We start from the raw sequence: 24,520 nt of genomic DNA on the forward strand, positions 1-24,520 counted from the left end.
CCAAGTCATTGAAGACATACTGAGAGCTTATTGTAATAGGGAACCCAAATGGTGGATCCAATACTTACCCCTAGTCAAATTCACCTACAATGCATCATATCATCAAAGTATTCAAATGACTTATTTTCAAGAACTATATAGGCAAGGTTGTCTTGCACCATTAATTTTTTCTGATTCTACCCTATGGGTAGAAGCATCTAGGAAAATGCTAGAAGAAATGGACTAACAAGTGATATCTATAAGGCAAGATATTCAAGCAGCCAAGGATCGACGGAAGGCATATGCTCATCAATGAAGGCAAGAATGCATTTTCAAAGAAGGTGACATCATTTTCCTATGAGTTCGTCCAAAGAAAAGTTCCTTATCTTTGGGGGAATTCAAGAAGCTAAGTCCTAGGTATTGTGGGCCATATAAGGTCTTAGAGTTTCTAGGACCAAATTCCTTCAAGTTGCAACTCCCTAATAACTTGAAAGTACATAATGTATTTCATGTCAATCTATTGAAAGCTTATGTTCCTAACCAATACCATGTACTTAACGACCAAAAAATTGTAATGCCAAGTTAAGGAGTCCTCGAAATTCAACCAAAAAAGATACTTGACATGCAAGAGAAGAATCTAAGAAGCAAAACCCTTAGAGAGTATCTCGTCTAGTGGAAAGACTACCCTGAAGAGGAAGCCACATGGATTGACCAAAAATCACTATGTAACCAATATCCCTAGTTTCATTTGAGATGAGGACATCTTGATTCCTCTAAGGAGGAGAAGATGTGATATTCTGACTTTGATTTCAAATCTTCCCGACTTCTCACAAAATAGACTTGAAGAACTCTAAGCCATTAAATAGAGAAGGTCTTGAGCAAAACAGGCTAAGATTTGTAACACAATATTTTCTCACATTTATAGGGACTGTAACCATCTGTCATGGAAATTACCGTGTGAATGCGAGTCATGGTGCATAAGTCAAAATTGACCAAACCCATTTAAAAAACCTAGTAAAGGAAGACAAATCACAAATCTTTAAGCTTTAAAGCTTAAAATCTTATGAAAATAAAGAAGAAGGAGAAGAAGACGTTGATGAACGGGCCGTCCTCCCCCTTTTTTTAATGGAAAAAACTGTGCCTTCATCATCCCCAAATTTGGAAAATAAAAATGAGAAAAAAATCCTGAAATCTCCCTTCTCAATCTCAACCCCAGAAAGCTCTAGGAATCTCCCGCTCTTCTCAACTTGACGAGAGGCTTGGATTGAAGCAAGATCATCCAAGAGCTAGGCAAATCAGTCATGGCATCTTTGGAAGCCTCTTCGCACCTCAAAGATCAAATTGCTAGCATCAAATTGCATCTTGAAAGCTTCTAGATTACTGATTTGCCAAGATACCCTCCATAAATCCATAAAGAGCTCTTCTTCTTGGACAATTCTTCTTCTTCAATTTAACTATAAAAATGAGGCATGAGGAGCCATTAAAGGTAGTTTGAGCAAGAGAGGAGAGGCTCTTCTTAGGAGTATAGAGCAAGAGGAACTGGGATAAGAGAAGCGTGAGGACGAGAACCCTCGTCATGAAAACAAGGAGAAGTAATGTTGCAGACACAATCACTACAAACAAAATGATGAGTATTGGGGTTACAAGTGAAGCTACAAATACCATCAACTAAGTACCTTCCATGGATTCCTAGTCACTATATTTTATAATAAAGGCAGCTAGCATGCTACCATCCCATGAATGACAACAGAAGCTGCATGAGATTTTATTCAATTCCTGCATATAATCTTTTAAAGGAAATTTTAATTGCGAAATTCCAATGGGTAACTTGGGTTTGTACAAGATGAACCTAAGCGAGTACAAGGAAGGTACTGCCTCCCTAAGATACTTAATATTTCTAATTGAAACCTCTAATGGATACTCACAAACACTAATCCTCGGTACATAATAGACCTTGAGATGGAATTTCCAAAGAATACTGTTCATAATTAAACCAACCAAGATTTTCTTTTATCGTGGGCAAGGACCCATGAAACTCCAAAGGGATTATTCTCAAGAATAAAAATCTTATTTAGATTCAGTCCAAACTAGATCTCGAGGAAGGGGAAATCTAGGAAGACTATTGGAAGATATTGCCACTTTATGCTAAATTTTGCCTTGATGTTATTATTTTTGAAAGAAAAGATTTGTCTTGAAAATAAACTTTTTATGTATAATGCATTCAACTTAAGATGTTTGTGATAGCAATGACTGAGGAAGTATTCTTGATGTTGCTAGGCCTCCCCAAGACCAACGTGAATAAAACCTACTCCAAGGGTTTTTTTTAAAAACGTTAGTGAGTTTAGACCAATCATGACACAAAAGGTCTTGTTGTAGGGAACTCTAGTCGGGCAAGAGGAGGTGAGGATACTAGGGGGCTCTAGTCATTAACTCTTTAGGATCTTACGAACTGCCAACCACCCCTCGATTTTTGAACTGTGTCTTGGGAGTTCCGACCTTCGAACAGAAAACATTGTAAAAAGTCATTTTTCTGAAAGAAACTATTAACAAGGAATTGTTTTACTATGTTTTTGTGTCATAAATTAAAGGTGTGTAATGAATTTGCATTAGGAGATAATTTAAAGAAACTTTTTTTATATGTTGAACCTAAAGTGGTAGGTAATTATGTAACTAAAATTACTCTCTCGAGGGAAGTAGGAGGATGGCCTAGACCGAGACTGGGTGGTCTCGGTAAGCCGAGAGCTTTCCTAAGAAGGAATAAAAATCACATATTTGATGGACCATTAGAAACTAGAAAGCCTAACTCGCATCACTTTAGAACCCTAGGTAGAAGGGATTAAAGTGTTATACTTGTCCCATTCAGTTTGAACCTAGCACAACGTAAGTCCGTTTTAGTCAGCAATTCCTATAGGGAATGGAATCTCAAGCCGCTAATACTAGTCAACCATTAGTAATTGATTTGACTAGAAAGACTAAAGTTGGTCCTTGTGGGAATGGTCGGAAATTTTTGCTTGTTGGCCATGAAAACCTGCAAGAAAACCCTCTTCTTCACCAAGAATCCATGCTTCAAAACATACAGGATATAGAAGGCACACAAAAAATCTCTCATCACTAATGCCATCCTCACCCTGTTCCTCTTCCTCACTTTCCATGAGATCTTGTAAAAGAGCACAAGAGAGAAAGAAATAAGAATGAGAAATAAGAGTTATGCCAAATGAGGGAGAGATGGAAATGAACCGTAAGGTGAGAAGATAAAGGAAGAGAGAGGGTGTAACCACCTCAACCTCCCACCTCTTAAATCCCATGGTTGCAACCACCTTTCCTTTTTTGTGATATTAAAATTGAGTTTGCATACATAGACTAAGGTGTTAGAGACACCTCATTTTTAGCATGAGACAAAAGTGTTTGACCTTCTCTTTTCCTTTCAACATTTTTTAATGTAAGCCTTTGGACTACACATTGTTTTTACATTGCTTCATAGACAATTATTTCCAAGAGTTACAAAAGCAAAATGCTATTTTATTAAATATGTTCCCAAGTTGAGAAAATTTTGGTGCATTTATTTGCACATATTTCTCGGTTGTCATTCCTCCCGCACTTAAGTGTGAAGGATCCCTGCGAACAAAATGAAGAAGAACCACAATCAACTCTAGCAAAAATCTTCATCTTCATCTTTTATATTCATTTCTTCACCATTGGATAGGAAAAGGAAATAACTCACAAAAAGAAAGACACAACTAGGTCATAAGGCCTAGGTTTGAAAGCATACCGAACAAAAATCACATGTAGATCACAAAGGATAGGGCTTTTCAAAAAATTGAACGCAAGGTCAACATCACACTCTAGATAGGAAAGAAACAATAACCACATCATGAAGCCCATTAAAAAAACCCAAAAGAGATATCACATGGAAGCACAGCCTTACGAAGGATTTTATAATGGAGTTCTCCCACCCGAAAAATAGATAAAAGGAAAAGGAAAGGTAGGTTTTATTGAAAATACAACTTAAAGAACCTGAAAAAGTCTTGCGTGATTGGAGTAGGATGATATTGGTGAAAGGTCACGATAGAAAAAAGAATGCATGTGAATAGGGCATAGAGAAGGTTTTGTTTATGAAAGGTTTAAAACATTTGCTTTATAGTATTATAGATTGAAAGGATTAAAATGGAAAAAAAATACAGATTGAGATAAGGTTGAAGAGCTGCTGGGTGTAAGATGAGGATGCGTATGAAGGAATACGATGTTCATGGTGCTCAGTCAAGCTGAGCATTTATGTATTGTTGCCATTGAATTAACAAGAGCGCATCGTAGATTGGAAGGTCTTGGCGAGTGTTGTAGTGGTTTGCTCTCTAGCACCAAGGATAGGTTGAGGATTTATCATGCTACTTTGATGGAAGTCCCATTAATTTTAAAATCGAAATCATTTGAGATAGTCATGGAAAAGCTTCATTTCGTGGTCTACATAGTGGTCATCACTTGTGTCATCATCTCTGCCACTTCCTCTTCCACATCACATCAGTCTATTAGAGAACCCCTAGTGCCATTGAAGCTCGATGGAATTGCCACTCGCCACACAGAGACCATCAAGAATATCTTATGTTCATCCGATTTCTCAATCTCATTGGAGAAAGATTTGACATTAGATGTGGCGACCACTCGTGTTGTAGAGGATAGTATGAACCGATTTATTGAAAGAAATGCATGGACTACACAAACATCTTCCTCCATTGAACCTCTCTTTGAAATTACAAAACTACCACCCCATTTTCCCATTGAGAATGCAACCTTCTCCATTGAAGTTCTTCATGCTTCAGAATATGCCTTCTTGCAAATTTCATAACCACCTCTTCTCCATTGAAGTTCTTCATGCTTCAGAATATGCCCTCTTGCACATTTCATAACCACCTCTTCTCCATTGAAGTTCTTCATGCTTCAAAATATGCCTTCTTGCAAATTTCATAACCATTTCTTCTCCATTTAAGTTCTTCATGCTTCAAAATATGCCTTATTGCAGATTTCATAACCACCTCTTCTCGGTCAGTGCACCAAATGAACAACACCCTACCGTGGAACATAATAAACCACAAACCCAACCAAGAGAGGTTGCAAATGGCTTGTTAGCCATGAAAACCGGCAAGGAAATCCTCTTCTTCACCAAGAATCCATGAAGCACAATTACAATTTTTTTTTCAAGAGTTACAAAAGCAAAATGTTATTTCACAAAAGATGTTCCCATGTTGAGCACATTTTGGTGCCTTTATTTGCACATATTTCTCAGTTATATCAAACTTAAAGCATTTTCACAAAAATCCCGGGCAGCGCTTCCTAGGATATCTCTTGATTGGCTACTAAGAACATACCACTAAGGAAAGATCGGGGGTGGGCATGTTACAATTGAAGTGATTGACACCCCACATGGAATTTGGTTGGTGCAAAGGCAATATTCCTTGGAAATGTTAGGAAAGTATGGGATGATAATATGTAAGCCAATTGATACACCATTAGACCAAAGCATAAAGATGGTTGATGATGGATAGTATATTGAGGATATTACCATGTTCAGGAAGATGGTTGGTAGCTTGATCTACTTAATTATAAGAAGACCATACTAGAGCTATTAGTGCCAGTAATAATTCAATTTATGAAAAGGCCATACACTTGGATGCAATGAAGAGAGTGGTGAGATATGTCAAGAAGATAGTTAATTGTGGCTTGTTCTATGAGAAAGAGATCAGGCTTACATTGTTTGGATACACATATATAGACCAGTAGGAAGTATTATGGATAGGAGATCCATTGGGTGTTTATGTTTTTTCATTTGGTTTAGCCATGGTGAGTTGAAGTAGCAAGAAGCAACCCATAGTTTTTTTGTCAAGCACAGAAGCAGAGTATATAGGGATAACATTGGTAGCATGTGAGCAGACATGATCAAGACTACTTCTATGTGATATGGAGATTGAGATGCATGGTGGAATTATCATGTAGTATTGCAATAATATCAATTTCATCAGAGAGAAAGTCATGGATGGAGAGATGGACCTGGTACACATCAAAATAAATGACCAAGTTGTGGATATCTTTATTAAACCATTGGTAAAGATAAGTTTGAGTACTTAAGAAGTGCAATTGGGGTATTATATCTACAAGCTCATTCTAAGAATAAGGGGGAGTGTTGAGAAATATAACTTAGGCTAGTTATATCCTATGGTTGTATAAAATGTAAAGGAGGCTATGTGTAAAGTATCCGTAAATCAAAAGTATCTATTTTCTTTGGGAGATACTCATTGTGTGAATTGTGAGGAGATAAGAATGAAGAAGATGAGGAAGATGATTGTGTATTGTGAGAAGACAAGAATGAAGAAGAAGATGGATTGAGTCTCCATACCTTATGCTATCTCCCTTCCATTACACATCTAAATGGAATCCTTTTAGTTAACTCTCACTTAGCCACTCACACAAGCTACAAATATAACAATTCACTTATAGTGAGCTTATTAGGTATTCGATCAAGCATGATAGAAGCACGTGGCAAAACTCCATAATCCAAATGTGCACCCTTTAGTTCTTGATCCTCTATGGCCTTCACATACATGAGAGAAAGCATGGATATGGCAAGAGAGAGCTTGGAGAGGAAATGTAAGAGCTTTACTTAGTCCCCTCACACACACACACACACACACACACTCTCTCTCTCTCTCTCTCTCTCTCTCTATGTTTGTGTGTGTGTGTGTGATACTCTCCCTCACTCTTTCTCTCACATCTCACTCTCTCTTTCACAATGGGAAGCAATAAGCCAATGCATAAAGTTTGTATATACATGAATAGACATTTCCATTAGTCTTTTCCCTTTTATAAAAAAACTTTAGAGTTTGGATTTTCCCATGTTCCTTAGGTATCTTGCCCCCTTTTGTAGTATTTTTGGCTAGTCATGGCTTCTATTCATGCTTATGGACCACATTCTTTACCTAAAAATTGATGAATATACTTGGCAACTTCAAAGTATTAGCTAGTTATTACAAATTGCATGGATAGCAGCTTGGCTCTTGTCAAAATAATAACAGAAATGTCATAGAAACCATTTCTTTATAAAAAAATCGTGGGCCTATTTTATCCTTACATTTAACAATTAGTTACATTGATAGAGCTTCCTTAGCATGGATGGACCAAAAAGGTAAATATAATTGAGTCAATTTACCCTTATATAGGACCAATACAAGGGTTAGGGTTAGGGCTATTTTCTAGGGTGGATTTCAATTTTCATTTTAGGATTTGCATCCCACATTACATTTTGGGCTTTCTACAGATATGAAGTACAATTCGCACCATCTTTTGGGTGTCCTACCCACTTCATGGGATCTAGGCTGGTCAATCCCTTGAAGCATGCTTCAAACTTAGTATAATTAGACCTAGCCTACACTATTTTGACTAAAATCCATGCACACAATCTAGAAAACAATTAAGGATGTGACAAATACAACTATGAGTGATAATATAATGTACACAAGGTGTAGTGAGCCCAACTATCCAAATAATACATCCATGATTACAATGTGTCATTGATGTACCAAAATAATGTAAGTTCAGAAAAAAGCTCAAAATAGTATAACCTTCCAAAAATAATTGTGTCACTTTCACTTTGATTGTCTTTGACTTTCCTTGACTTTGCCTTTAATTGTAGCCTTGCACATTTTTTCTTAATATTATTTCCATCGAAGAGAGTGCCAATACCATAGGACTCACATCAAAGGTAGATGTGAATGTTGGGAACCTTCAATGAAGTAGATGTGATGGAAGAGTAATGCTTGCTCTGTTTCTGGTGAAGAACTATAGTGGATGATGATGATACATTGAGATGGTATATATGATGTTGCTAGTATTATGGTAGATGGTAGTCGAGGATATTGTGGTGAATATATTAAATATATATTTTTTATTGGCTCCTGATTTGTCCAATATATGTAATGTGTCATTCCCTATTAAGAATGTTTTGCATTTATGTAGGAATGTATTGGCTAAGAACATGGAGAAACACAAAAGAATCGGTTCAAGTAACATGGTCACTATAATGTCAAAGTATTATATTCATACATATGACGTTGCAACTAACAAAGTCGTGAAGAGAAAGGTAGATAGGATGCTACATATAATACTTGGCAATGCACACAAAGACAGAGAGAAGTAGCAAGTACACTCTTGAATGCACTTAAAGAGAGTGTTGACTACTAAAATATAATTTAGTTTTTCTTTTCTATTTACATGTCCTTACGTATGAGGATGACTCAGAAGAGTCTTCACAAGCATTGCATGAAAAGGATAGTAGGTAGCCTATCATTATTATAAAAAATGTTAAAGAACCAAACAAGATGATACCCTTTGATGTAGAAGAGGAGAGAGTAGAGATTACTCTATGAAGTTTTGAGCCAACCCTAGCTATTAAATGATATCCTTTGAGGTAGAAGAGGAGAGAGTGGATATTGTTCTGTAAATTTTTGAGCCGACCCTAGCTATTACCCTCAATGAGCTAGATAATATGCAATTAGTCAATGCATGTGAGGAAGGAATCTTGTTTGTCTCATTTTTTCTTACCTTTACGATATCAGATGAGCTAGACTATGTATTACTAGTAATGAGCTTGCTAAACATCCTTTAGGATTATAGTCTCTTTGCTTTAGTCCAATTTAGTGAGGTTGACTTGGAGTAGGTAGTGGATGAGATAGATTTTCATTTCCTTGTTGAGTTTGTAGTTGTAGATGCAAAGTTTGCAAGGGGAAAAGATGTGGCTCTTTTACAATAAATTGGTAAATTGGATCATAAAAAGGTACATACATGTAAAAATAGTGTCCTATGATGTATTGCACAAAAGACTATATTGATTTGAATAAATGATATACAATATATTTGTGAGTACATATTATAATTTTTCATAATGAGTATTCTTTGGACAATGCAAGGCTCCCCCATTTTTGTGTGCAAGATCCTGACGAGGTTTTATGCAAGGTATGCCCTTCCAACAAATGTAGAGAAAATAATTCACATAAAATAGTAATTTGGATTAATAGTGTTTGGCCTTGGGTATGGATGCCAAGGTCTAAGGGCCCATTACTACTTATCATATGATACTCATGCCATTGTAGTGGAGGTAAAGGAACTAGGAAATTTGCATCCTTATGAAAAATGGTAATTTTTGTGGTGGAGAGAACACATGGTTTTGGTGGAGTCACAGCCTCTAAAGAGCTACCATCTTAGTGAATGAGGGTGATGAAGAAGATGAAATGCCTACAAAAGAGATGAGGCCATCCTCTTCGAGTCCACATAGCTAGGAATTAAGCTTTGATTACCTATTCTTGGACCCCGACTTCTAGCTCATCTCTCCTTAGAGGCCAACCATTGTAAAAGCTTTTAATTTGTACATGAGTTATTGTATGATTTTTGTTTCTTTTGTTTCAATCTTTGTAATGAAAAAGCTATGTCTAAGTTTTGGCACATACTCTTTACTTCTTTTGACCTAGTTTTATGCCAAATTAATCCTTAAAACATTGGAAAACTTCTAATAGGTTATTTTCCTTTTATGCATCACCAACCATGTCTTGTATGTCTAAAGCATTTGATCCTTACTTTGGTAATGTGACTTCTCCATCCCTTGGATGGACCAAATTGAGAAACTCCCATACTACCTCACAAACTAAGGACTACGATTATAAATAATATGTTGTATATAAGAAAAGAGATGGATTTAGTCAAGAGCTAAACTATAACTTTAAAGGCATAGAAACCAAATATGAAGTTCCCTACCATATAGTGTATGAAATTGTTATCTCCCTACACATCCTTCATAGAGTTTTTGAATTTATTGTGCACCTTCTTGAAGGCTAGGAGATCCTCCTTGGACCGATATATCTTATCATAGTAAAGGAACATTATGTCCAATGCGTGCCAAAATTCAACCTTCTTGTTCCTTGATCTTCCATCATCTCCATGATCTTTGATTGCATTGTGTAGCACTTTCCATTGGTTATAGTAGATGTGAGAAGAACCTTCTATGGAATTATTCTTTTTAGCTTGGCATGGAAGCCCAAAAATCTTCTCGTCTTAACTCCACCTATTGAGAGTTTCCTAGAAACACTATTCTTCTTTTGGATCTTTGAGGATCTACCTCAATAACAACATTATCCCCCACGGAGACTAATGTCTAACATAACTTTGTCAATAGTATCCTAATAGCATCAACCTTACATGTATGTACACATGTGAATGTGTGATAAAGAGATACCTAGAGTGAATTGAAAGTTTGGATCTTTTGACATGTCTATTAGGCACCTTATTCCAACTAGTAGCATTTCATCCCTTGATTGGGGCTATAAAATGCAAGGACTCTTAGAATTGGCACCTTTTGACACAATATACATACACTTCTAAAAACTACATGCCATAGCAAATAGAATCTGAGAAAGAGATAGAGAGTACACAATAGATAAGAGGAGAATTTAAAAAATTCTTTAGCTCCAAACAACCGATTCAAAGATGGCTATGTCCACCCGTGTGCTTCCAGTGTGAAGCTTAGATAGCAATATGGACAGAAGATATGTGAAGAGCTTAAGGCTAACTGGAACAACTTTGACTGGGTGAAAGATAGATGATGGATGGCTATGAAGGGGTTTAGCTTTTATATCGCGTAAAGGCGGTTAGGTTGGCCTAGCTGACCTACCGTATGAACCTCCACTAGTCGGCCAGGGAATATTCGCAACTCTCTTACCCCACAACTTGATGCAATGTGCCTCGAGTTTCTACCATCTTAACTACTCTGTCTAACCCAAAGATTAGACCCACAACAGTCATATTTTTGTCATCCGGTCACATAGAACTTATTTGTCATACAAATCAGGACTTAACCAAATATTCAAGCTCACATATGGCTTCTCCTCATAATGGTGGCCTTACAACTTTGAGCACCATGGATCATTGGTGGCACCTTATGAGGGTGGGGCATTGAGCATATCGAACAACACTTTAGTGTCTTCAAGTTTTTAAATCATGTGCCATTTCACTTTATATTTTCCAAACCCTTCAAAGCTTAGTTCCTCCCCTACTCATTGAGCCCTTATCACCTCATGTAAAAGATTTTGTTAAAATGCTTAGTGTAACATATTAAAATCTTCATAGTCAACCTAAAATTCTCCTAACCACTAGATGTCTTGCTCTAATTACACACTGAAGTGCATTAAGTCCTTCATGCTTCATTCACCTCAGTGCTTTAAGGAGTCCTACTCATCAAGGTGATAGAAACTCTCTCCATTTTCTTACCCTTCACAATCTCACTTTTATCTATGTTGATAACAAAAAAGGCAATTGAGCTTGCCATGGCATGCTCTAGTATATAAAGATGATCATAGTTCTTTGCAAAGTCCTTAGGTAACATAATATGTTTTTCAACATACTATACTTTATCATTCTCTTCTTTCTAGGATAGTTACCTATCTTGTGAAAGGACTCACCAAGTACTTCCATGACTCTCTAGTTGTTGGTGCAATGTCTTGTTTTTTGAACTAAAGATGGCTTTGGAAGAAAATATCTCTTGACCCTTTTCTTCTTTAATACCTCTTACATGACTTTGAAGGGTTGAGTATGGCTTTGTCTTTTGATCCCCACTTTGTTCAAGGTACTTTGGATCTTCTCTTTATCCAAGTAGGACCTTTGTAGGAACTTTTTAATACATTGTTTTCCTAAACTTCTTGAACCTCTTCTTGACTAAGATGTTCCTTTAAAACTTTGGGGGGAATGATGTTGTTGTAGATTTTCAATACTCCTTATGTTCCTTTTTACTTTTCTAGGATGATAAGGGCACTAAGAATTATAAAAACCAACATATATAAGATCATGGACTCATGATACAATCACATAATGAGCACTCACTTGTGACTTGACACTCCTAAAATACAATGGAACAACACAATGCTAGTTTCAAATAAGTGACTGATTGTTATCGTATTGCTCTTAGTCTTTTGTTGTAACCTCCACTTCTAGGCTCAAGAGCCTCGATATTCATCAAACTTATCTAACTTTCACAAAACCCAATCCTTTTTTTCTTTTGTATAGCTACACATAGTTGGGTTTGGAGACTTCTTATTTTTCCATGGCTATCCTCTAATTGTTTCCTCATTGTATCTCTTTCTTTGTGACATAGCCATTGGTTTTTCTTTAAAATGTTTCAATGGGCTACTAGATTTTGTATGTATATGCTAAAAGCCCTTGATGACCATCTCCAATAAACATCTATAATTAGGAATAATTAAATAATGGAGGAGTGCTTCTTATTGTAGGATCAAAAGGATACAATCTGCCACCATCAATCCACAGATCCATTTTCAAAATAACCTTGTTTCTTTTGTGAATAGCTTCATATACTCATCTTCTAGATCAATATGGATATGGTGTCGACATCATTTACAATCATCTATGCTTGTAATAAGGTTAGTAAGAAGTGATGCATGCTTGAATATGGAGGTGATTTAGAGTTCACGAAATCCAATTTTTGAAAAAAAAAGAGGAAGATTTTGGAAGAATATTTGAAAGGAAGATTTCAAGTGGTTGCAAGGAACATGGCAACTGCACTCGATGCTTTCACAATCAATGATTGGCAATGAAAATACCAAGACAAAAGGGTGAACGTTTCCCTAGATTGCAAGCCTTACTTTTTGAGTTTGTTTTTCAAATTACATTGCACTTTCTCTCTCCTCAAGTTCTTATAAGGAAAAAAAAATAACCTTAAACCTCCCAATGTAGGAGTCATATCTATGATACCAAGGTTTGAACCTAAGCAACCTAATAATAGGGCCTCCTTACGAGGCTTAGTGGCTACAATGTACTTGGTCATTCTAGAAGATAAAGTAGTGCAATTCTACACCCTAGAGATCCAAGAAACAACACCTGTAGCAAAGACGAAGACATAACTAGAGATAGACTTTCTACTATCTGCATATCTTGAATAGTTGAAGTCTATGTAACCCATGATTCCGATGCTTTAGTTGCCATAGCAATGAATCAAGTATATAATGACCTTAAGGTATTGCATGATAATTTTTAGAGCATCCTAATGTCTTCTACTAGGTGTCGATATATATTGAGCCACAACTCCCCCTACTACAAATGCTATGTTAGGTCCAATGGTGGCTATCATGGCATACATCAAGCTCCCCAATGCGAATGTATGTGGAAAAATTTTCTATCTTAGCCCTCTCATTATGTGATTGGGGACAATCTACTTGACTCACCGTCACATGAGAAGGTAAAGGGTTTCCAATTGGCTTACCACCTTGCACATGTAACCGCTTAAATACTTTGTGAATGTAACCAAGTATGTGAGAAGCATGCCCTATGTATTTCATCTCAAAGATCTTCTTGAGCTAAGTATTTAAAGTATATAACTCATCATGAACACTCCCATAAGTCAACATGCCATCAATATATAGTACTAAAATGGTAAGGCCACCATCGTGAGCTTTCTTTCTATAAAGACACATATCCATATCACTATGAGAATAACCACGTGAATGCGTAAAGGCATCAAACTTATGATATTATTCCCTAAGTGCCTACTTAACTCCATAAAGACTCTTCCTAAACTTACACACAAGGTATTCCTTGATCCTGTAATGAAAGAAACTAAACGGAGAGAGAAAGAGAGCTAAGGAGAGAGAAAGAGAACAAGAAGAAGAAGGAAGAAGACTAGGAGAGGAGAGAGAAAGAGAGAAAAGAGGGGAGAAGGAAGAAGGAAGCCATGGAAGCTGGAGATGAAGGTGAAGAGTATGATCTTGATAATAATTGGTTGCCCTAATCTAGGGCTCTTACACCTTAAATACCCAGCCAGTGTGACGGGGTGTCTAAACCCTAATCGGTGTGTATCCCGCTTATTACAATCCATCCCCATTTGAAAGGTTTTTGCCCTAAAAAACAAGGAGAAACAGAGGGGAGTGATGGGTGGGCTAAGGGAGGGTTGCAGAGTACTACTCAGAGCCTTTTGACAATGAAGAATAGGTGTGGAGAGACTAGGGACAGCATGCAGTCCTGTACCGGTCGGCTGAAGTAAACTGGTCATAACTTTTGATAGGCGGCTCCAAATGGGGCATACTATACGTCAAAATAGAGCTTATGACGATTACTTTTAGCCTATGTAGAATGCACATGCATGTGATTTGAGTAAGTACAAAACTGTTCTAAAATAGTGTGCAGTTTGTGGGTGGAAAGTGGGCAATGTAGGGCATGACCGGCTAGTCTTCCAACCGTTGGGGTTCACGAAGGTAGGGAAATTCATCAAGGATAGTTGCTGGGTGCCAAGAGGCTTCTTCCAATGGTAGGCCTTGCCATTTGATGAGGTATTCTTTGATGGATCGGGATTGTAAGCGCTTATCTCGCTGCCCAATGATTGCTTCAAGAACATATTGAGTGATGCCCTCTTCATCGATGGGGGGAAGTTCTTCCACATAGTCCACTGAGGAGCCTACAAAGGGCTTCAACTGACTGACATGAAACACATTGTGGATTTTGGTGGTAGGGGGGAGTTCTAAGCAGTAGGCAAAGTCGCCAACTCTCTTCAAGATGCGGTATTGGCCATAGAAGCGATGGGCTAGCTTGTTATTGCTTCCCTCTTTGAGAGTGGATTAGCAAGACTTAGGCACTTTCAAAAGGACCAATTCCCCCTCTTGGAATTCCAAATGCTTGTGTCTTTCATCAGCATAGAGTTTCATGTGTGTTTGGGCCTTCTGAAGATTCATTTTGCATTGCTGAAGTAAAGCTTGCATGCGATCCAATTCAGCTTGACTTTGAGGATTGATCTTATCAATAAACAAGATTGTAGGAAGGGGAACCTTATACCCATATAAGGCCTCAAAAGGGGAAAATCCAATGCTAGAGTGTGTGGAGTTATTATATGCAAACTCAGCCAAGTGAAGCCACGTATCCCAGCTATGCTGTACATCATGGCAAAAGTCCCTCAAGTATGTCTCAAGCCATTTGTTCACTCTCTTAGTTTGGCCATCAGTCTGAGGGTGGTATGTAGTGGATGGAGCAAGCTTGGTCCCCATGGAGGTGAAAAATTTCTACCAGAAGTTGCTCATAAACTTTGCATCCCGATCATGTACTATGACTTGTGGTAAGTCATGCAACTTGAAGATATTTTCCATAAACTGAGTGGCCACTTGAGAGGCAATGTATTGGACCTTAGTGGGGATAAAGTGGGAAGCTTTGGTGAGCCAATCAACTACCACATAGATATTGTTCCACCCTTTCTTAGTCATGGGAAGGCTGGTGATAAAGTCCATTCTGATGTGAGTCCGTTTCCCTTTAGGGATAGGGAGAGGCTACGAGAGGCCAACAAGCCTGAGTGTACTATCCTTGTTCTATTGGCATGGAACACATTTGGTCACAAAGTCCTTGACGTCCCTCCATAGGCCTTTCCAATGAAAGCTCTTGGAAATCCTGTCATATGTTTTGAAAACACCCAAGTGACCAGCAGTGGGGCAAGAATGCATTTCTTCCATGATCTTCTTCGTGAAGGGGGAAGTGTGTGGGATGACAATCTTGCCATGGGACCAAATAAGGCCATGCTTGAGCTGATATTGGGATTTTTCAGCCATAACCCCATGCTGTAATTTATGAAATATGTGGCCGAAATGATCATCTAACAAGTAAGCCTCTTGGAGCTCTTCAACCCAATCACTGTGCAATTCTGAGATAGATGACACTTTGCATGCCCACATTCGAGAGAGAGAATCAACCACAATATTATCCTTGCCCCGCGTGTGTGAAATGTCAAAGTCATAGTTCTGTAAGGTTGCCACCCATCGCCTTTGCTTTGGAGTCAAAGTAGACTGAGTCAAGAAGTATTGGAGGACTTGGTGATCACTTTTCACCTGGAAGCGGTTGCCATACAAATAGTGGTGCCATTTCTTGATGGCATGGAGGATGGCCAACATCTCTTAGTCGTATACATTCATTTGCATATCCTTATCATCAAGCTTGCGACTTTCAAATGCAATCACACCATGCTCTTGCAACAATACTGCACCAATACCCTGGCCACTAGCATCACAATGAATGGTAAAGAGATTAGAGAAGTCAGGGCAAACAAGGATGGGGGCTGAAGTAAGCGCGTCCTTTAACTGTTTGAAGCTATGATGTGTAGTGGCATCCCAAAAGAATGACTCTTTTTTCAAGTGATCAATCAAAGGTGTTGCAATGGTGGCATAGTGCTTAATGAAGCGTCTGTAGAATGAAGAGAAACCAAGGAAGCCATGCAAAGAGGTGGTGGTGGAAGGAGTGGGCCAATCCTTATAACACATTGCACCTTTTGGGGTGAGCCTGTATACCATTTTTTCTCACAATGTGTCCCAAGTACTCCACAGATGTCTACATGAATATACATTTTCTCTCCTTAGCAAAGAGTCGATGCTCTCTCAATATGTCAAACACCCTCCGAACGTGTGTCAAGTGCTCCATAGATGACTTTCTGTAAATGAGGATATCATCAAAGAAAACAAGCATGAACTTGAACAAAAAGGGCTGTAGGATTTTGTTCATGAGGCTTTGAAAGGTGGCAGGGGTGTTAGTCAACCCAAAAGGCATCACAAGAAAATGGTAATGTCCACGATCAGTCCTAAAGGCCGTTTTGACCGCATCTCCTACCCACATACAAATCTGATGGTAGCCAGAGCACAAGTCAATCTCAGTGAAAAAGAATGCCCCTTTTAACTCATCCAGCAAATCATCAATCCATGGGATGGGGTAGTGGTTCTTCACTATAATTTTGTTCAAATACCTGAAGTCAATACACATGCGAAAGGAGCCATCTTTCTTTTTTTACTAAGAGGACAGGGGATGCATAGGGGGAAGAACTCGGTTCAATGAAACCCATCTCCAGCAACTCCTTGATTTGCTTTGCAACCTCTTCATGCTCACACTTGGAGAGTCTATAGGGGGGTTTGTTCACTGGCTTGGAATGGGGCTCTAGGTCAAGTGAGTGGTCCACTTGTCTCTTGGGAGGGAGGGATGTAGGCATCTAAAATAAGTCATTGTACTCCTCAAGCAAGGCCTGCAAGGCAAAGTCATGTGATACTGCAGAGGGCTGATCAGAAGTGTCCTTATTTAATTGCAAAACAAAGATCTGTGAGCATTTATTAAACTCCCGTTTGAATTGCTTTGTTGTAATGAGCTGAAAATCAGCATGATCTCGAACTCCCTCTAGGTGGATAGTTTGTCCATGCATCATAAACTCCATGTAAAGTTGAGAGAAGTCCATAGCAATTTTCCCCAATTGTTTCAGCCAATCACAGCCCAAGACAACATCAATGGGGCCCATATCTAGGGCAATCAGATCAACCAGTGCCACATAATTTTCAGCCAAGCATAAGGTAACTGCAGGACATACATGTGTGCTGATTTCTTCTTCTCTGTTTGCTACTTGGACCTTCAAGGGGTGGTGTAATTCCATAGAAATACATGTCAACCTTCAATGGCTGATTTATTGACAAAACTATGAGTGCTTCCACTATCCAAAATGATAAAAACATGTTTCCCACTGATACTGCCTTGAATGCGAAGGGTACTGGGGCTATGCGAACCAGTCCAAGCATCCAAGGAGATCGAGCAAAGGGAAGTGGGACGTGGGTGGGATGTTAAATCAAGTATCTGCACTGCCCGAGTCAAAGGGAAAGCCATCCTCTAGGTCATAGAACTGCTCATGATCAACATCCTCTATGGGCTCAGTCTGGTCAATGGCTAGGTCATCATTCTCATTGTGCCAATCTTCCATGACATACATGCTATGAACTTTGACCTTGGCTGTCTTGTACGGGCATTTGGAGGCATGATCAATAGTGTACTTATCTCCACATTTAAAGCATAGGCCCTTTTCTTTCCATTCCTTGACAACATCTAGGGAGATGAACCTTTGACTACTGGATCCATGGGAAGGTGATGCAGTAGAATGTTTATTTTCAGCATATCAATTTTCAACAATAGAGTCCGATGCTGTCCCAAAAGTGCCCATTTTTCTTTCAGCATGGAAGGCGGGGTAAGTGGGTACTTTGGGGTTGTTATTAGGCATAGAAGAGTCTCAAAAACCACCTCCGTATGGGGCCGATTGTGAAGGGATGCGGGGAGGTCCAACACCTTGCTGAAAATGCTCATTCTTATGATACTTTCTTGCATATCTCTCAGCTAATTCGATTGCATCAAATAGTGTAGTGGGTTTTTGGGCCATGACACCAGCCGATAAACTCGATTCCAACCCGTAGATGTACTTGTGCAATTTATCATCGTTACTGATGCTTTCCACATACATGGCCAAGTTCATGAATTGATTGGTGTAGTCATGTACAGTGAGGTTACGTTAGTCAAGAGTGTACCAACCATTCTTTTTCCACAGGGGACACAAAAACTTGGACCATATGCATTTTGAAATCTTCCCAATCAATGAACTGTTGATTCTCCCGATTGATATAGCGCCACCAAGTGGAGAGAAGAAAAAAGTATTTTCCGATCATCAGTGCGGGGGTAGATGTTGAAGTAGGACTCCATCTTGGATGTCCATTCTTCCAGGTCCGATGGTGAGGGGGGGATTGCCCATTGTACTTTGTGAGGATGACCTTGTCACGCAAATCATAGGGGCCATGCTGCCAATGAAATCCTTGCTGTCCATGCATCCCGTGGTGGCCATACATGCCTTGATGTCCATACATCCCTTGTGGTGCATTTAGCCCATGTTGTCCATTATAGCCATGCTATCCATGATTGCCAAGCTGGCTATTTGTACCATATTGTCCTTGATGGGGCTGATTCATATGTGGTGCATGGGGGCTTCTAGGTAGAGCGGGTGAAATTCGACCCAAGGTGGGAGAAGGCCTCAAGTGAATGTTACCGGCATGGTGGATAGGGGAATTAAATAGGGGTTCATCATGCATATGAGAGGGTTCCCTGATCTCATAAGTAGAAGGGGAAATTCCCTTAGAGCCAAGTATACCCTATGGTCCATGCGACGGTTGCTGATGTGGAGGGCATCTAGACTCATGTCTAGAGTCATTGGGATGAAGCAGTCGCTAATTGAGCAACCAGAGCAGTAAGTTGTTCCAAGGTTTGTTGGGTCTTTGAGTTTTAGATAGCCATGTGCTCCATTGCTTCATCAAACTTAGACATCATCTGGCGGTGGTTGGTGACGATATCATTGTGGCATTCCATATGACGGAGCTCATGTTGACAAAGGGTGTGATTAAGAAGGGCATACAGGTCTGTTTTAGGCATTTCCTCCTATATGTCACCATGGTAATCTTGTGATAAGCTTGGTTCCTCATTCATGGAGGTCCGGGAGTCTCTAATCTCCCTCTGGAGTTCCTCTTGGGCCTTGCTTTTGCCTTTCTAGCCAGTCATCTAGATGCAGTCCACAGGACCTGCTGTTAGTAAAAAGGGCGTAACTCTTAGTAGGAAACTCCGATTGCTGAGGTTTTGGGCTCAAGTCAGAGGGGATAACGGCCTCTTCGAGATGAGCTATTAACCTTTATGACAAAAAATGATCAGAATTTTCTGTAGGGGTTTTACAGTGCCTGTCCTGGAGCGGTTTGCAACTTGTCCACAGTGACCCTAGTGCACAAAAATGGGCATAACTTTCACACCCTAACTCTGATTGGAGAGATTTTTGATTCAAATCGGAGGGGAAAAAGCCTCTTCGAGATGAGCTATAGGGTTTACCCCCTGATTTAGGACAAAATTTTCTACAATAGGATCTTTGTGACAGTCTTGCAGGACTGTGACCAAAACATTGTTGCCTGTCCCTTAGTGCCAATGTCTGACATGGATAGAGCATAGATCAAGGGGCCTGATCTTACACATCAATAGAATCTTGAGCATACTGAACATAATCCCAAGCATCATTGCATACCCATCAACTTTGCCATTCATGCATAAGTACATTCACTGCCATACATCTCCATTGACTGCATGTACCTCAAGTGGCATACATGGGTGCCATTATCATTATGGGGTATCCAGGAGGGATCATTGGGGCAGGGGAGTGGGGATTATGGAAGTACTAGCACCTGCAAACAAGTATTGGACTCCGGATCATCGGGAGGTGGGCAAAGTTCCCACCAGGCCAGGTTGTGCACCCCTTCAGGGTCTTAAGTGGTAAGGGAGGGTTACATCTCTTTTGTCTTACCACCTCGCCTGGCATCGGCCTTTTTCCTCAGCTGGAGTATACATGGCAGACATTTTTAATTAGCAATTAGCATGAGATTCATTGGAAAGAAGACAGTTCATGAGATGCAAGGAATGATGAAGGTTGGGGTAGGGGTTACCTTGGCAGTCCAGTGACTCACTGGCTACTTCGTACCCAATTTACAATTGCTAATATTCATCCAAGATCATAAGACAAAGTGAGGGTTAATGTTAGCCATTACAATGAAATTCAGGAAGAGGTATGATGCTTGTGTGCAATCTTGAATCTCTCCAACAATGGATTAAGCTCAGTAAGTGGCTAAATTGACAGATTAAGATCAAAGTGGTATACCTCTTTAACTCTTGTGACGACCATTGAAGCCCAAATCATCATGATGCCGCTTGCTCCATTGATCAAGTCTGGTTGTTGGTTGGGCATCCGTAGAAGAGTGCTTCAGCATTTGAGTGCTCTTGTTGATGAAGAAGGCTCCCAAGCTCATCCCCGAGCTTGAGCTTCAAGAATGGGAAGCTTCAAGTGAACCTTTCATGGCTGCCCGCAAAGCTCCCATGCATGCTGAGCTCAATGGCTTAATCTGAGCAAGAGGAATCCTTCACGGGCTGAAGGGGTTGTGTGGTTGAGCTCTCTAGGTCAAAGAAAGCTTCAGTTGGGAGAATCCATGGCTAACCCAAACTATTTCAAACAGTCCCAGCTGCTGTCCACCATGGGAGTTGATTCTCGGGAGCAAAGGTGCCAAAGGGGGAAGGCCAAAGTGTTGGAATGGTGCCCTCCTGGAGTGGCAGGGAGGGGAGAGCAACAAGAGGAGAAGTGGCAGGAGGGATGGGGGGGAGCAAGATAGCCAACACAAAATGCGTGGAAAATTGCGGGGCTGTCCTGTAGGCCTCCTAGACAGTAAATCCCCCTAGTCCACTGCTTGATCAGGATCTTGGGAGGTCAAGGAAGAAGTCCCGAGGCTGGTTCATGTCGGGAAGCTCCCTCAGGTCAAATTTCTTGGGGTTTGTTTGGGCTGGCAGCCATGGCAGATTGCAAGAGACGAGAGAGAAAGGGGGATGAGGCAAAAAGTAATTGAGGTTTTGCCCTCTTCTTGCCCTCTTCCAACTCCTAGGACTCTAAAATTGGCCTGGAATCCTTAAAATTTGCATGAAAAGAAGTGACGACCTACTATTTTAACAGTTTTTCCTCCAGATATGTCTGAGTCTCTAGCCATAGCTCCTGCTTGCTCCAAAAGGCTGAAGTTAACTACAGTCCTTCTTGCTGTACATGTACTAGCAAGCTGAGTAACCAATGTTTTTGGGATTTGAAAAGGGAGAAAGGGGAAAGAGGAAAAGGACCAAAGCCTGAAGCTCTGATACCACTTATAATGAAAGAAGCTGAAGGGAGAGAGAAAGAAAATGGTACTGGAGCTTCCCAAGGGGGTCTATTAAATCCTTTGAGGAGTTGAGTGATTGATTTATAGATGAATATGAGAAGAAGGTGACTATGACCCAAATTTTAGGGCAGCTGATGTAAATTAGGCAAGAGTCATATCCTTTTATTAAAGAATATGCTAGAGCCTTTGATGATATTCTGAGGCTTTGGCCAAGAAGAGCTACTGCATTGCCAGGTGATGTGCTATGTGAGCTCTTTTTAAGTGGCCTAGAGATTAACATGCAAATCCAAGTGGGAATGTGGAATCCTAAGTCGTTAAGGGAAGCAAAAATGCATGCCATTAATTATGAGGGACATATTCAGAGATGTTGGGGAAACTTTTGGAGTATTTCCCGCTCAGTACAAGTGCATCCTAGCTCCCAACCATTTCTACAAGGAGATAGCTCGCTTGTTGATACCAAGGCAACCTATGAGGGGAACCTTGGTAGCCAAAATCTCCAAGCAGAAAATGAAAATAGTAGGGATAATATACCCCATGGAGATAAAAATAATCCAAGCCTAGTAAGTCCCATCAAGGCTTGCAATGCTCCCATGAGAGGTAGTTGTGATGGTGGCATTGGTAGGACCATTGAGTCTATGAGTATGGATAAGTGTGCTATGAGTGGTTCTAGTTGTGCTGCTAGTAAGGCTCTTGATAAGCCTTTTCAATTTAGTGATGAATCATGCTTTCGAGTAGATGCTATTCTTTTTAGTAAAAGCATGGTTCCTATGGCTAAGCAGTTGTAGAGTGGACAAAGGAAAGGGAAGACATCTCATATGAAGAAGATGCAACATGCCCAAGGTCCACCTATTTGATAGAAGTCATAAGGATGTGAGACCATCTGGCTATAGCAATAAGTCCACTTTGAGTCCATTAGACCAATGTGGCAAAATTTGGCAGTCTAAGCCTATGAAAAGGAATATGAGATGGGTTTGGAGACCTAAAATTTCTAAATGTATGGTTGGTGTGTCAGATAGAGGGCCAAGAATTGCATGCGGACATGCTTTGATGGATTTCCATATGGGTGTGATAAAAGGCCGTAATGCTGCATCTAACAATAGGGATGGCCCTGAGATGCATCTATGTGATGGGTCTAGGCTTGAAGCTCTACCTAGTTTGGGTTGTACCATTGATACATGTAATCATCCAAATAGGGAAGGGTTGAATGATCATAAATCCTTGATTCTCCTTGTAGGAGGAGTTTTTGGAAAGTTAGGATGACCAATCCATTTGAATGACAACAAGGAGATGAGATATATAAGCCCAATGAGGTCATTCATTCAATTCATATAGTATCCAAGAATAGATGTCCATTATTACTCAGATATCAATAGAAAGGCTTGGGCTAGTGGATCTACAAGGGCATAGATCAAGCTTTTAGCTGACTCGCATGAGAAGCATGAGGCTAGTCCTCATATTTTATGCTATCTTTGGTATCTTGGCTAGTTTGATAGGATATGGTGTATATGCCAAGAAGACCATGTATTGTATGAATAAGAATGACCTATCCATTTTAGGCTAGGAGGGCTAGTTAGTTTTGTCATGTCATGTTTGATTTCTTTAGGCCAAGAGGACCAGTTAGTTTGCAGTACAAATGTGTTATTTCTTTAGGCCAAGAGGGCCACACGTCTGTTTGGTGCAAGCATAGTTAATGGTTTTTTGTTGTAGTGATTGCATCATACAGGTTGACGAAGTCGCTGGAGGGAGCCTTTGCTGCGAAGGAGCTTCTTGGGGCCATTCCAGGTGGTTTCGTCCCCTTTCTAAGTCTTTTTCCTTAAGCAATTAATAATATATGTGCGTGTAAGGGTTACTTTCTTTTGTTTGTTGGGGATCGGCACTCGAGGCATGAAGTCCTAGGTTTAGGCTCTGTATGTCTGGGGGAGGTTTGAGTAGTCATTGCCTCCTGCAAAGGCATTGTCACGCATTGAAAAACCTGTTTTAGAAGGCAATTCTAGTAATCCTGTTCTGCTGACCTGCTAGGCGGCCGTTCTAGGAGTTCTTGTTAGTTGCGAGGCAGTTAGAGAAGCCTACTAAAATAATGATGGAAAGAGGCAAAACCATAAATATTTGAAAGATAATATATGAATATACAGAGGTGTGTAAAAAGGGGTTCTAATCCCTATAAAAATAGAAAATGAAAGAAAAAAAAATCCTTGAGTTGTTGTTTATCGCTTTGCAAAGGCCTGGTAGGTTCTTGGGGACGAGACAAGACTCGGGGCCGATGCCTTGTCTTTCAAGGGGTGGCATCTAGCTGAAAAAACAAAGAGTACAAGAAGGTAGGAGCGAAAATAAAAGTGACTGTTAGAAAAGGATTCAGTGTCACCTTGCGAGGGCTTGGTAAGTTCTTGGGTATCGAGATAGGACCGGAGGCCGATGCCCTATTCTCCTTGGGTCACTACGCTCAGCTCCCTCCTTTTTACATGCCCGAGTATGGAAAATAAGAGGCTAAAAGAGCAATGTGCTAAAAGATAATATTTGTTGATCAGGCTATAGGAGTTCTCGCCTAGTAGGAGCTCCTAGTGGAGTTGTCCTTAGTTAGGTAGGTAGTTCAGACCACATCTTAGGATGACCTCTTTGATAGTTCTTTTTAGCTTGGTTGTGCTGTAGCAGTTGATTAGTGACTAGCTTTAGAATTTCTATCAAATATGCTAGGCCTACTCCTTGTGTATTTCATGCCTTGGGTTTGACAGGGGGTAGGGTGAGAGCTGTGATGTGTTTTCTTGTGTATATATTTTGTATCAGCTTGATGCTCTTTGTGGTTGTGTTTATGTACAGATTTGTTCGTGGGATTCGACGGGTTGAGTTGCCCTATCTCGTGGTGGTCGCCAATGACTAATGATTTTTTATGCCGAGAAGTGCTTAAAAATAAGCAAAAATTTCAAATTTCAGGGAAAAAGTAGAAATCGTTGAAGGCG

This window comes from Lygodium microphyllum, chromosome 5, assembly GCF_053477565.2.
Source record: "Lygodium microphyllum isolate KBCC chromosome 5, Lygodium_microphyllum_v1.1.10, whole genome shotgun sequence".
In the NCBI taxonomy this organism is placed as follows: Eukaryota; Viridiplantae; Streptophyta; class Polypodiopsida; order Schizaeales; family Lygodiaceae; genus Lygodium; species Lygodium microphyllum.